The sequence below is a fragment of the Oncorhynchus mykiss genome, chromosome 15 (assembly GCF_057628025.1).
Source record: "Oncorhynchus mykiss isolate SJ-2025 chromosome 15, ASM5762802v1, whole genome shotgun sequence".
Taxonomy (NCBI): domain Eukaryota; kingdom Metazoa; phylum Chordata; class Actinopteri; order Salmoniformes; family Salmonidae; genus Oncorhynchus; species Oncorhynchus mykiss.
Window position 1 is genome coordinate 15,257,317 of NC_143036.1, and position 10,306 is coordinate 15,267,622.

Below are 10,306 nucleotides of genomic sequence, written 5' to 3' on the forward strand. Positions count from 1 at the left end.
CTAAAATGCACCACAGCCTGTCGCTTCCAATGGGAGCAAATTAATCATAGTGGGCAAAACAAACAAGGAGGTGTGCAGAGCCAAGCACGAGCTAGTGAGATACTATATTGGGGCTGTCTAGCATTTACTTGCACATTTCCGTTAGGGAACGCCTACTCCTACTCTGTGAAGTGCACATATGCAATAACTCATTTTGCCCTTGCACTCCTTCTAAACAACGCAATTGGCAAAGGGTAAAGTCTACAAAACACAGTCCACTATGTTCCAGATTCTAGTTTTGGAAACAGAAAACTGTATGAAGATCAAATGTTTAAAATCAATGAGAAAATGTGCATAATGTTAGCCAAAATCCATCTCACTCCATCTACCAGCCACTGGGCTTCCTCTCGTCACCATATTTGGTAGTGAGTGAAAACGCCAACCGGATGCTTCACATTTATACATCCGGTGAAATATCTGGCTCATTGTTCTATCTGTGACGTTACTCTGCTCTCGCTCAGTGTCAGAGATGCTGTTTATAGCTCAGTGGCAGAGACTAACTGCAAGTTGAACTTGGTGAGTAAGACTCCTAAATTGATAGTGCAGTTTGTAAAAGCTAGCTAGCTAGCTTCACATGCTGATATGGACTTTGGTATTATTGTGTGTAGCTATGTTTTCTAGCTAGCCAGCCAGCCCAGAGAGAGAGAGAGCATTGCATTAAGGGTTTTGTAGTGGATTTGAGCTGCAACAGATTTCCAGTAACGATTTTCACATTTCTACAAACCTTGTTAAAACAACAAAATGATTGTTTGAACATTTGTTCACAAAATTGTTTTCACATAGTGTTATTTAACACTGTTAATCAATGGCATTAGTGGCTTGGGGTGGATTATCCCTTTAAACTGTGCTTTCCAGTTACACATTCTGCTTGACTTTCAGGCACTTCCTCAGTGTCTAGAAGGGTTCCCTCTGCCACACTGACAACACCAGTTCTGCTCAATATCACAGGCACTTTGAAGCCATAGTAATGGCTGCACTTTGAAATGGCCTGACGATAAAACACCACCTCGTGTAACTGAACCCCCCTACGGCCTTAATCCTTATTAAACACCACCTCGTGTAATTGAACCCCCCCACGGCCTTAATCCTTATTAAACACCACCTCGTGTAACTGAACCCCCCACGGCCTTAATCCTTATTAAACACCACCTCATGTAACTGAATCCAGCACGGCCTTAATCCTTATTAAACACCACATTGTATAACTGAAACCCCCCACAGCATTAATCCTTATTAAACACCACCTCGTGTAACTGAACCCCCCCCCACGGCCGTAGTCCTTATTAAATACCACATTGTGTAACTAAACCCCCCCACAGCATTAATCCTTGTTAAACACCACCTCGTGTAACTGAACCCCCCCACGGCCTTCATCCTTATTAAACACCACCTCGTGTAACTGAACCCCCACGGCCTTAACCCTTATTAAACACCACATTGTGTAATTGAACCCCCCATGGCCTTAATCCTTATTAAACACCACATTGTGTAACTGAACCCCCCACGGCCTTAATCCTTATTAAACACCACATTGTGTAACTGAACCCCCCACGGCCTTAATCCTTATTAAACACCACATTGTGTAACTGAACCCCCCACGGCATTAACCCTTATTAAACACCACATTGTGTAACTGAACCCCCCACGGCCTTAATCCTTATTAAACACCACATTGTGTAACTGAACCCCCCCCCCCCCCCCCCCCACAGCATTAATCCTTATTAAACACCACATTGTGTAACTGAACCCCCCACGGCATTAATCATTTTAAAACACCACATTGTGTAACTGAACCCCCCACGGCATTAGTCCTTGTTACACACCACCTCCCTAGCTCTGTGAAACAGGCAGCAGATAGCTGGCAGAGAGAGCAGGTTAAAGAGGGGGGGGGGGGGCAGTGGGTAGCTGCCATTGATGTCCATAGCAATCTGGCTGGTGTGTGTCCAGGACCGATGTGAGACATCACACAGAAAAGTTGTGGAGAAACTTTAAAATATCTGCTGAAGTCTGTCGGTGTAATAAGTTCAAGCAGGCTGTGGGGCCTACCTGCTGCGTGTGTGCCACTCACAGGCCCCTTTCAAATGTAAATTGTAATTTTTAAAATATTTTTTAGACGCTGTTATCCAGAGCAACTTACAGGAGCAATTAGGGTTGTGTGCTTTGTTCAAATACTGCCCGCTGTCAATCACACCACCACAGCAGGGCACACACACGCTCTAAAACCTTTCATAATACCCATGAACACACGCACGCCTACACACATTCACACCAGAACTCAAACTCGCACGTGCCCACCTGCATTAATGCTCAATCACTCACACACATGCTCACCGGTCACACACACAAAAACTCAGTTACACGTGCACACACACACACAACCCACCAATGCTCTCACAATAATTCCACCTACCCCGTAGTCACACAGTCAATTACAGTCACAATCCCTCAAAAGACTCCGGTTTTGTCTCCATCCCAAACTGCCGTATTGACCGGCTGCCATGTTGATCTGTTCTCAGCAGGAGCTGACAACTAAAACCTCTAGTTAACCTCAAAAAAACCTCTGGGGAACAGAACCACTGACAAACACTAGCGCATGTGTATGCATGTAGGGAGCGTATCAATGTGTATATAAGTATATATATAATATAAGTGCATTCGGACAGTATTCAAACCCCATGACTTTTTCCACATTTTGTTATGTTACAGCCTTATTCTAAAATATATACAAATAGTTTTATCCCCCCCTCAATCTACACACAACACCCCACAATGACAAAGCAAAAGCAGTTTAGAAATGTTTGCTCATTTATAAAAACTCAAACACATTTACGTAATTATTCAGACCCTTTAACTCAGTACTTTGTTGAAGCACCTTTGGCAAGGATTACAGCATTGAGTCTTCTTGGGTATGATGCTACAAGCCTGGCACACCTCTTTTTGGGGAGTTTTTCCCCATTCTTCTCTGCAGGTCCTCTCAAGCTCTGTCAGGTTGGATGGGGTGCGTCGCTGCACAGCTATTTTCAGGTCTCTCCAGACATGTTCGGTCGGGTTCAAGTCCGTGCTCTGGTTTGGCCACACAAGGACATTCAGAGACTTGTCCCGAAGCCACTCCTGTGTAGTCTTGGCTGTGTACTTAGGGTCATTGTCCTGTTGCACAATTGACCTTGTGGTGGAATTATTGTAATCAAAAGGAGAGAGACTTAAGATTTTTTCAAAACAATCAAACTTTACTATTTATTAGTTCAGTAATGGAGCTGGTCGGTAATCACCCCTGGAGGTGATCCCTGAACTCAACCAGCTGGTTTACTGCAGTAATGGAGCTGGTCAGTAATCACCCCTGGAGGTGATCCCTGAACTCAACCAGCTGGTTTACTGCAGTAATGGAGCTGGTCGGTAATCACCCCTGGAGGTGATCACTGAGAACTCAACCAGCTGGTTTACTGCAGTAATGGAGCTGGTCGGTAATCACCCCTGGAGGTGATCACTGAGAACTCAACCAGCTGGTTTACTGCAGTAATGGAGCTGGTCGGTAATCACCCCTGGAGGTGATCACTGAGAACTCAACCAGCTGGTTTACTGCAGTAATGGAGCTGGTCGGTAATCACCCCTGGAGGTGATCACTGAGAGCTGGTTTAAGCCACAGCATTTTATAGCAAAGTCCATCCTCCTTCAGTCTACATGACACACAACAGGAATGCCAAAGACATGGTAGATCTTCCAGAGGCCCATCCTCAGAACACACACAGATGAGCGTTCTAACAACCCCTTATTCTTTTGCATAAAACAAATCTAATTTTTAGTCACATGCTTCGAATAAAAACAATAATTTGATGCAATAAAAGTATTATAACATAATCTGATCCTGACAACTCTCCAAGTCTCTGCTGCTGAGAAACATCCCCACAGTATGATGCTGCCATCACCATGCTCCACCGTAGGGATGGTGCCAGGTTTCCTCCAAACGTGACGCTTGGCATTCAGGCCAAAAAGTTAAATATTGGTTTCATCAGACCAGAGAATCTTGTTTCTCATGGTCTAAGTCTTTAGGGGCCTTTCGGCAAACTCCAAGTGGGCTGTCATGTGCCTAGCTGGAGGGGTTCTCATTTTATCTACCAACATAGACAGGGCTCTAACTCCTCTAGCTCCACAATGAAATAGGGTGCAGGCCAGGCAGCAGGCTGTTAGCCAGCCTGCCAGCATAGTGGAGTCTGCCACTAGCACAGTCAGTGTAGTCAGCTCAGCTATCACCATTGAGACCGTGTCTGTGCCTCGACCTAGGTTGGGCAAAACTAAACATGGCGGTGTTCGCCCTAGCAATCTCACTAGGATAAAGACCACCTCCATTCCTGTCATTATTGAAAGAGATCATGATACCTCACATCTCAAAATAGGGCTACTTAATGTTAGATCCCTTACTTCAAAGGCAATTATAGTCAATGAACTAATCACTGATCATAATCTTGATGTGATTGGCCTGACTGAAACAAGGCTTAAGCCGGATGAATTTACTGTGTTAAATGAGGCCTCACCTCCTGGCTACACTAGTGACCATATCCCCCGTGCATCCCGCAAGGCGGAGGTGTTGCTAACATTTACGATAGCAAATTTCAATTTACAAAAAAAAAAATGACGTTTTCGTCTTTTGAGCTTCTAGTCATGAAATCTATGCAGCCTACTCAATCACTTTTTATAGCTACTGTTTACAGGCCTCCTGGGCCATATACAGCGTTCCTCACTGAGTTCCCTGAATTCCTATCGGACCTTGTAGTCATAGCAGATAATATTCTAATCTTTGGTGACTTTAATATTCACATGGAAAAGTCCACAGACCCACTCCAAAAGGCTTTCGGAGCCATCATCGACTCAGTGGGTTTTGTCCAACATGTCTCTGGACCCACTCACTGTCACAGTTATACGCTGGACCTAGTTTTGTCCCATGGAATAAATGTTGTGGATCTTAATGTTTTTCCTCATAATCCTGGACTATCGGACCACCATTTTATTACGTTTGCAATTGCAACAAATAATCTGCTCAGACCCCAACCAAGGAACATCAAAAGTCGTGCTATAAATTCACAGACAACACAAAGATTCCTTGATGTCCTTCCAGATTCCCTCTGTCTACCCAAGGACAAAAATCAGTTAACCACCTAACTGAGGAACTCAATTCAACCTTGCGCAATACCCTAGATGCAGTTGCACCCCTAAAAACTAAAAACATTTCTCATAAGAAACTAGCTCCCTGGTACACAGAAAACACCCGAGCTCTGAAGCAAGCTTCCAGAAAATTGGAACGGAAATGGTGCCACACCAAACTGGAAGTCTTCCGACTAGCTTGGAAAGACAGTACTGTGCAGTACCGAAGAGCCCTTACTGCTGCTTGATCATCCTATTTTTCTAACTTAATTGGGGAAAATAAGAACAATACGAAATTCCTTTTTGATACTGTCGCAAAGCTAACTAAAAAGCAGCATTCCCCAAGAGAGGATGACTTTCACTTTAGCAGTGATAAATTCATGAACTTCTTTGAGGAAAAGATTATGATTATTAGAAAGCAAATTACGGACTCCTCCTTAAATCTGCGTATTCCTTCAAAGCTCAGTTGTCCTGAGTCTGCACAACTCTGCCAGGACCTAGGATCAAGAGAGACGCTCAAGTGTTTTAGTACTATATCTCTTGACACAATGATGAAAATAATCATGGCCTCTAAAACTTCAAGCTGCATACTGGACCCTATTCCAACTAAACTACTGAAAGAGCTGCTTCCTGTGCTTGGCCCTCCTATGTTGAACATAATAAACGGCTCTCTGTCCACCGGATGTGTACCAAACTCACTAAAAGTGGCAGTAATAAAACCTCTCTTGAAAAAGCCAAACCTTGACCCAGAAAATATAAAAAACTAATCGGCCTATATCGAATCTTCCATTCCTCTCAAATTTTTTAGAAAAGGCTGTTGCGCAGCAACTCACTGCCTTCCTGAAGACAAACAATGTATACAAAATGCTTCAGTCTGGTTTTAGACCCCATCATAGCACTGAGACGGCACTTGTGAAGGTGGTAAATTACATTTTAATGGCATCGGACCGAGGCTCTGCATCTGTCCTCGTGCTCCTAGACCTTAGTGCTGCTTTTGATACCATCGATCACCACATTCTTTCGGAGAGATTGGAAACCCAAATTGGTCTACACGGACAAGTTCTGGCCTGGTTTAGATCTTATCTGTCGGAAATATATCAGTTTGTCTCTGTGAATGGTTTGTCCTCTGACAAATCAACTGTAAATTTCGGTGTTCCTCAAGGTTCCGTTTTAGGACCACTATTGTTTTCACTAAATATTTTACCTCTTGGGGATGTTATTCGAAAACATAATGTTAACTTTCACTGCTATGCGGATGACACACAGCTGTACATTTCAATGAAACATGGTGAAGCCCCAAAATTGCCCTTGCTAGAAGCATGTGTTTCAGACATAAGGAAGTGGATGGCTGCAAACTTTCTACTTTTAAACTCGGACTCTAGGTCCCAAGAAACAAAGAGATCTTCTGTTGAATCTGACAATTAATCTTAATGGTTGTACAGTCGTCTCAAATAAAACTGTGAAGGACCTCGGCGTTACTCTGGACCCTGATCTCTCCTTTGAAGAACATATCAAGACTGTTTCAAGGACAGCTTTTTTCCATCTATGTAACATTGCAAAAATCAGAAACTTTCTGTCCAAAAATGATGCAGAAAAATTTATCCATGCTTTTGTCACTTCTAGGTTAGACTACTGCAATGCTCTACTTTCCGGCTACCCGGATAAAGCACTAAATAAACTTCAGTTAGTGCTAAATACGGCTGCTAGAATCCTGACTAGAACCAAAAAATGTGATCATATTACTCCAGTGCTAGCCTCTCTACACTGGCTTCCTGTCAAAGCAAGGGCTGATTTCAAGGTTTTACTGCTAACCTACAAAGCATTACATGGGCTTGCTCCTACCTATCTCTCTGATTTGGTCCTGCCGTACATACCTACACGTACGCTACGGTCACAAGACGCAGGCCTCCTAATTGTCCCTAGAATTTCTAAGCAAACAGCTGGAGGCAGGGCTTTCTCCTATAGAGCTCCATTTTTATGGAACGGTCTACCTACCCATGTCAGACACGCAAACTCGGTCTCAACCTTTAAGTCTTTACTGAAGACTCATCTCTTCAATGGGTCATATGATTGAGTGTAGTCTGGCCCAGGATTGGGAAGGTGAACGGAAAGGCTCTGGAGCAACGAACCGCCCTTGCTGTCTCTGCCTGGCCGGTTCCCCTCTTTCCACTGGGATTCTCTGCCTCTAACCCTATTACAGGGGAGTCACTGGCTTACTGGGGCTCTCTCATGCTGTCCCTGGAGGGGGTGCGTCACCTGAGTGGGTTGATTCACTGATGTGGTCATCCTGTCTGGGTTGGCGCCCCCCCCCCTTGGGTTGTGCCGCGGCGGAGGTCTTTGTGGGCTATACTCAGCCTTGTCTCAGGATGGTAAGGTGGTGGTTGAAGATATCCCTCTAGTGGTGTGGGGGCTGTGCTTTGGCAAAGTGGGTGGGGTTATATCCTTCCTGTTTGGCCCTTTAAGTCTTTACTGAAGACTCATCTCTTCAATGGGTCATATGATTGAGTGTAGTCTGGCCCAGGATTGGGAAGGTGAACGGAAAGGCTCTGGAGCAACGAACCGCCCTTGCTGTCTCTGCCTGGCCGGTTCCCCTCTTTCCACTGGGATTCTCTGCCTCTAACCCTATTACAGGGGAGTCACTGGCTTACTGGGGCTCTCTCATGCTGTCCCTGGAGGGGGTGCGTCACCTGAGTGGGTTGATTCACTGATGTGGTCATCCTGTCTGGGTTGGCGCCCCCCCCCCTTGGGTTGTGCCGCGGCGGAGGTCTTTGTGGGCTATACTCAGCCTTGTCTCAGGATGGTAAGGTGGTGGTTGAAGATATCCCTCTAGTGGTGTGGGGGCTGTGCTTTGGCAAAGTGGGTGGGGTTATATCCTTCCTGTTTGGCCCTGTCCGGAGGTGTCCTCGGATGGGGCCACAGTGTCTCCTGACCCCTCCTGTCTCAGCCTCCAGTATTTATGCTGCAGTAGTTTGTGTCGGGGGGCTAGGGTCAGTTTGTTATATCTGGAGTACTTCTCCTGTCCTATTCGGTGTCCTGTGTGAATCTCTCCTTCTCTCTTTCTTTCTCTCTCTCGGAGGACCTGAGCCCTAGGACCATGCCCCAGGTCTACCTGACATGATGACTCCTTGCTGTCCCCAGTCCACCTGGCCGTGCTGCTGCTCCAGTTTCAACTGACCTGAGCCCTAGGACCATGCCCCAGGACTACCTGACATGATGACTCCTTGCTGTCCCCAGTCCACCTGACCGTGCTGCTGCTCCAGTTTCAACTGTTCTGCCTTATTATTATTCGACCATGCTGGTCATTTGAACATCTTGGCCATGTTCTGTTATCTCCACCCGGCACAGCCAGAAGAGGACTGGCCACCCCACATAGCCTGGTTCCTCTCTAGGTTTCTTCCTAGGTTTTGGCCTTTCTAGGGAGTTTTTCCTAGCCATCGTGCTTCTACACCTGCATTGCTTGCTGTTTGGGGTTTTAGGCTGGGTTTCTATACAGCACTTTGAGATATCAGCTGATGTACGAAGGACTATATAAATAAATTTGATTTGAGTGGATTCCGTCTGGTCACTCTACAATAAAGGCCTGATTGGTAGTGCTGCAGAGATGGTTGTCCTTCTGGAAGGTTCTCCCATCTTCACAGAGGAACTCTAGAGCTCTGTCGGAGTGACCATCAGGTTCTTGGTCAACTACCTGACCAAGCCCCTTCTCCCCTGATTGCTCAGTTTGGCCGAGCGGCCAGCTCTAGGATGAGTCTTGGTGGTTCCAAACTTCTTCCATTTAAGAATGATGGAGGCCACTGTGTTCTTGGGGACCTGCAATGCAACTGTAGGATCTTATAGGCAGGTGTGTGCCTTTTCAAATCATGTCCAATCAATTGAATTTACCACAGGTGGACTCCAATCAAGTTGTAGAATCATCTCAAGGATGATCAATGGAAACAGGATGCACCTGAGCTCAATATTAAGTCTCATATCAAAGGGTCTGAATACTTATGTAAATAAGGTACGTTTTATTTTTATTAGATTTGCAAACATGTCTAAACCTGTTTTCGCTATGTCATTATGGAGTATTGTGTGTAGATTGAGGATTTATTTGTATTTAATCCTATTTTAGAATAAGGCTGTAGCGGAAAAGGGGTCTAAATACTTTCTGAAGGCCCTGTATAATACACCAAATAGTGTATTCCTCATGGACGTTGCCCCGACAACCATTCATTTTGCACGACTGTATACCACGGTACAGGATGCATCAGTCACTTTTATAGTGTGTGTGTGTGTTTGCATACGGAAAATGAATGAATAAAACCGTCAGGTATAAAGCACAATTACTTTTATTAGACGTGGGGGAAAAAAGTATCCCAGTTTTCATCAGATACTTGATTGAGTGCGAAAAATATGAATTACAGAAAAAGAGGGACCTAAATGAAAAACAGATAAATAAAGCAATAGGCAATGATGCTGACAGCATCAGAGGTGGTTAAAGACGGATGCTGACAGCATCAGAGGTGGTTAAAGACGGATGCTGACAGCATCAGAGGTGGTTAAAGACGGATGCTGACAGCATCAGAGGTGGTTAAAGACGGATGCTGACAGCATTAGGTGTATTTGTAAAATGATGCTGACAGCATCAGAGGTGGTTAAAGACGGATGCTGACAGCATTAGGTGTATTTGTAAAATGATGCTGACAGCATCAGAAGTGTTTATAGAAGGACAACTCCACAGTAACATCGAGACCGATGTATAAAATGTATGTCAAACAAAAAGCAATGATTGCAAAGTTAAACTAATGATACAGGTCTGCACAAGGACTACTTTTAACAATTTCCACAGAACATTTGACAAAAAGACATTTACTTGAAGAACAGTGCAGATGTCAAGTTTGGTAACAGAACGACAGTTTGTGCTGTTTGAGCCGTCATTCTGTTACCAAACTTTGCATCTGCACTGCCCCATTTCCACTGGCCCTCCTGCCCCATTTCCACTGGCCCTCTACCTGGTCCTCCTGCCCCATTTCCACTGGCCCTCCACCTGGTCCTCCTGCCCCATTTCCACTGGCCCTCCTGCCCCATTTCCACTGGCCCTCCACCTGGTCCTCCTGCCCCATTTCCACTGGCCCTCTACCTGGTCCTCCTG

General features: G+C 45.1%; 1 long non-coding RNA gene across 1 annotated transcript; it reads left to right on the forward strand.

Moving 5' to 3' along the window:
• The first annotated feature begins 479 nt into the window (after positions 1–479).
• LOC149977403 (uncharacterized) lies at positions 480–9,484 on the forward strand. The gene is made up of 2 exons (XR_016486573.1): positions 480–555; positions 8,252–9,484. It is a non-coding gene; the product is annotated as an uncharacterized LOC149977403 (long non-coding RNA).
• Positions 9,485–10,306: the final 822 nt, after the last annotated feature.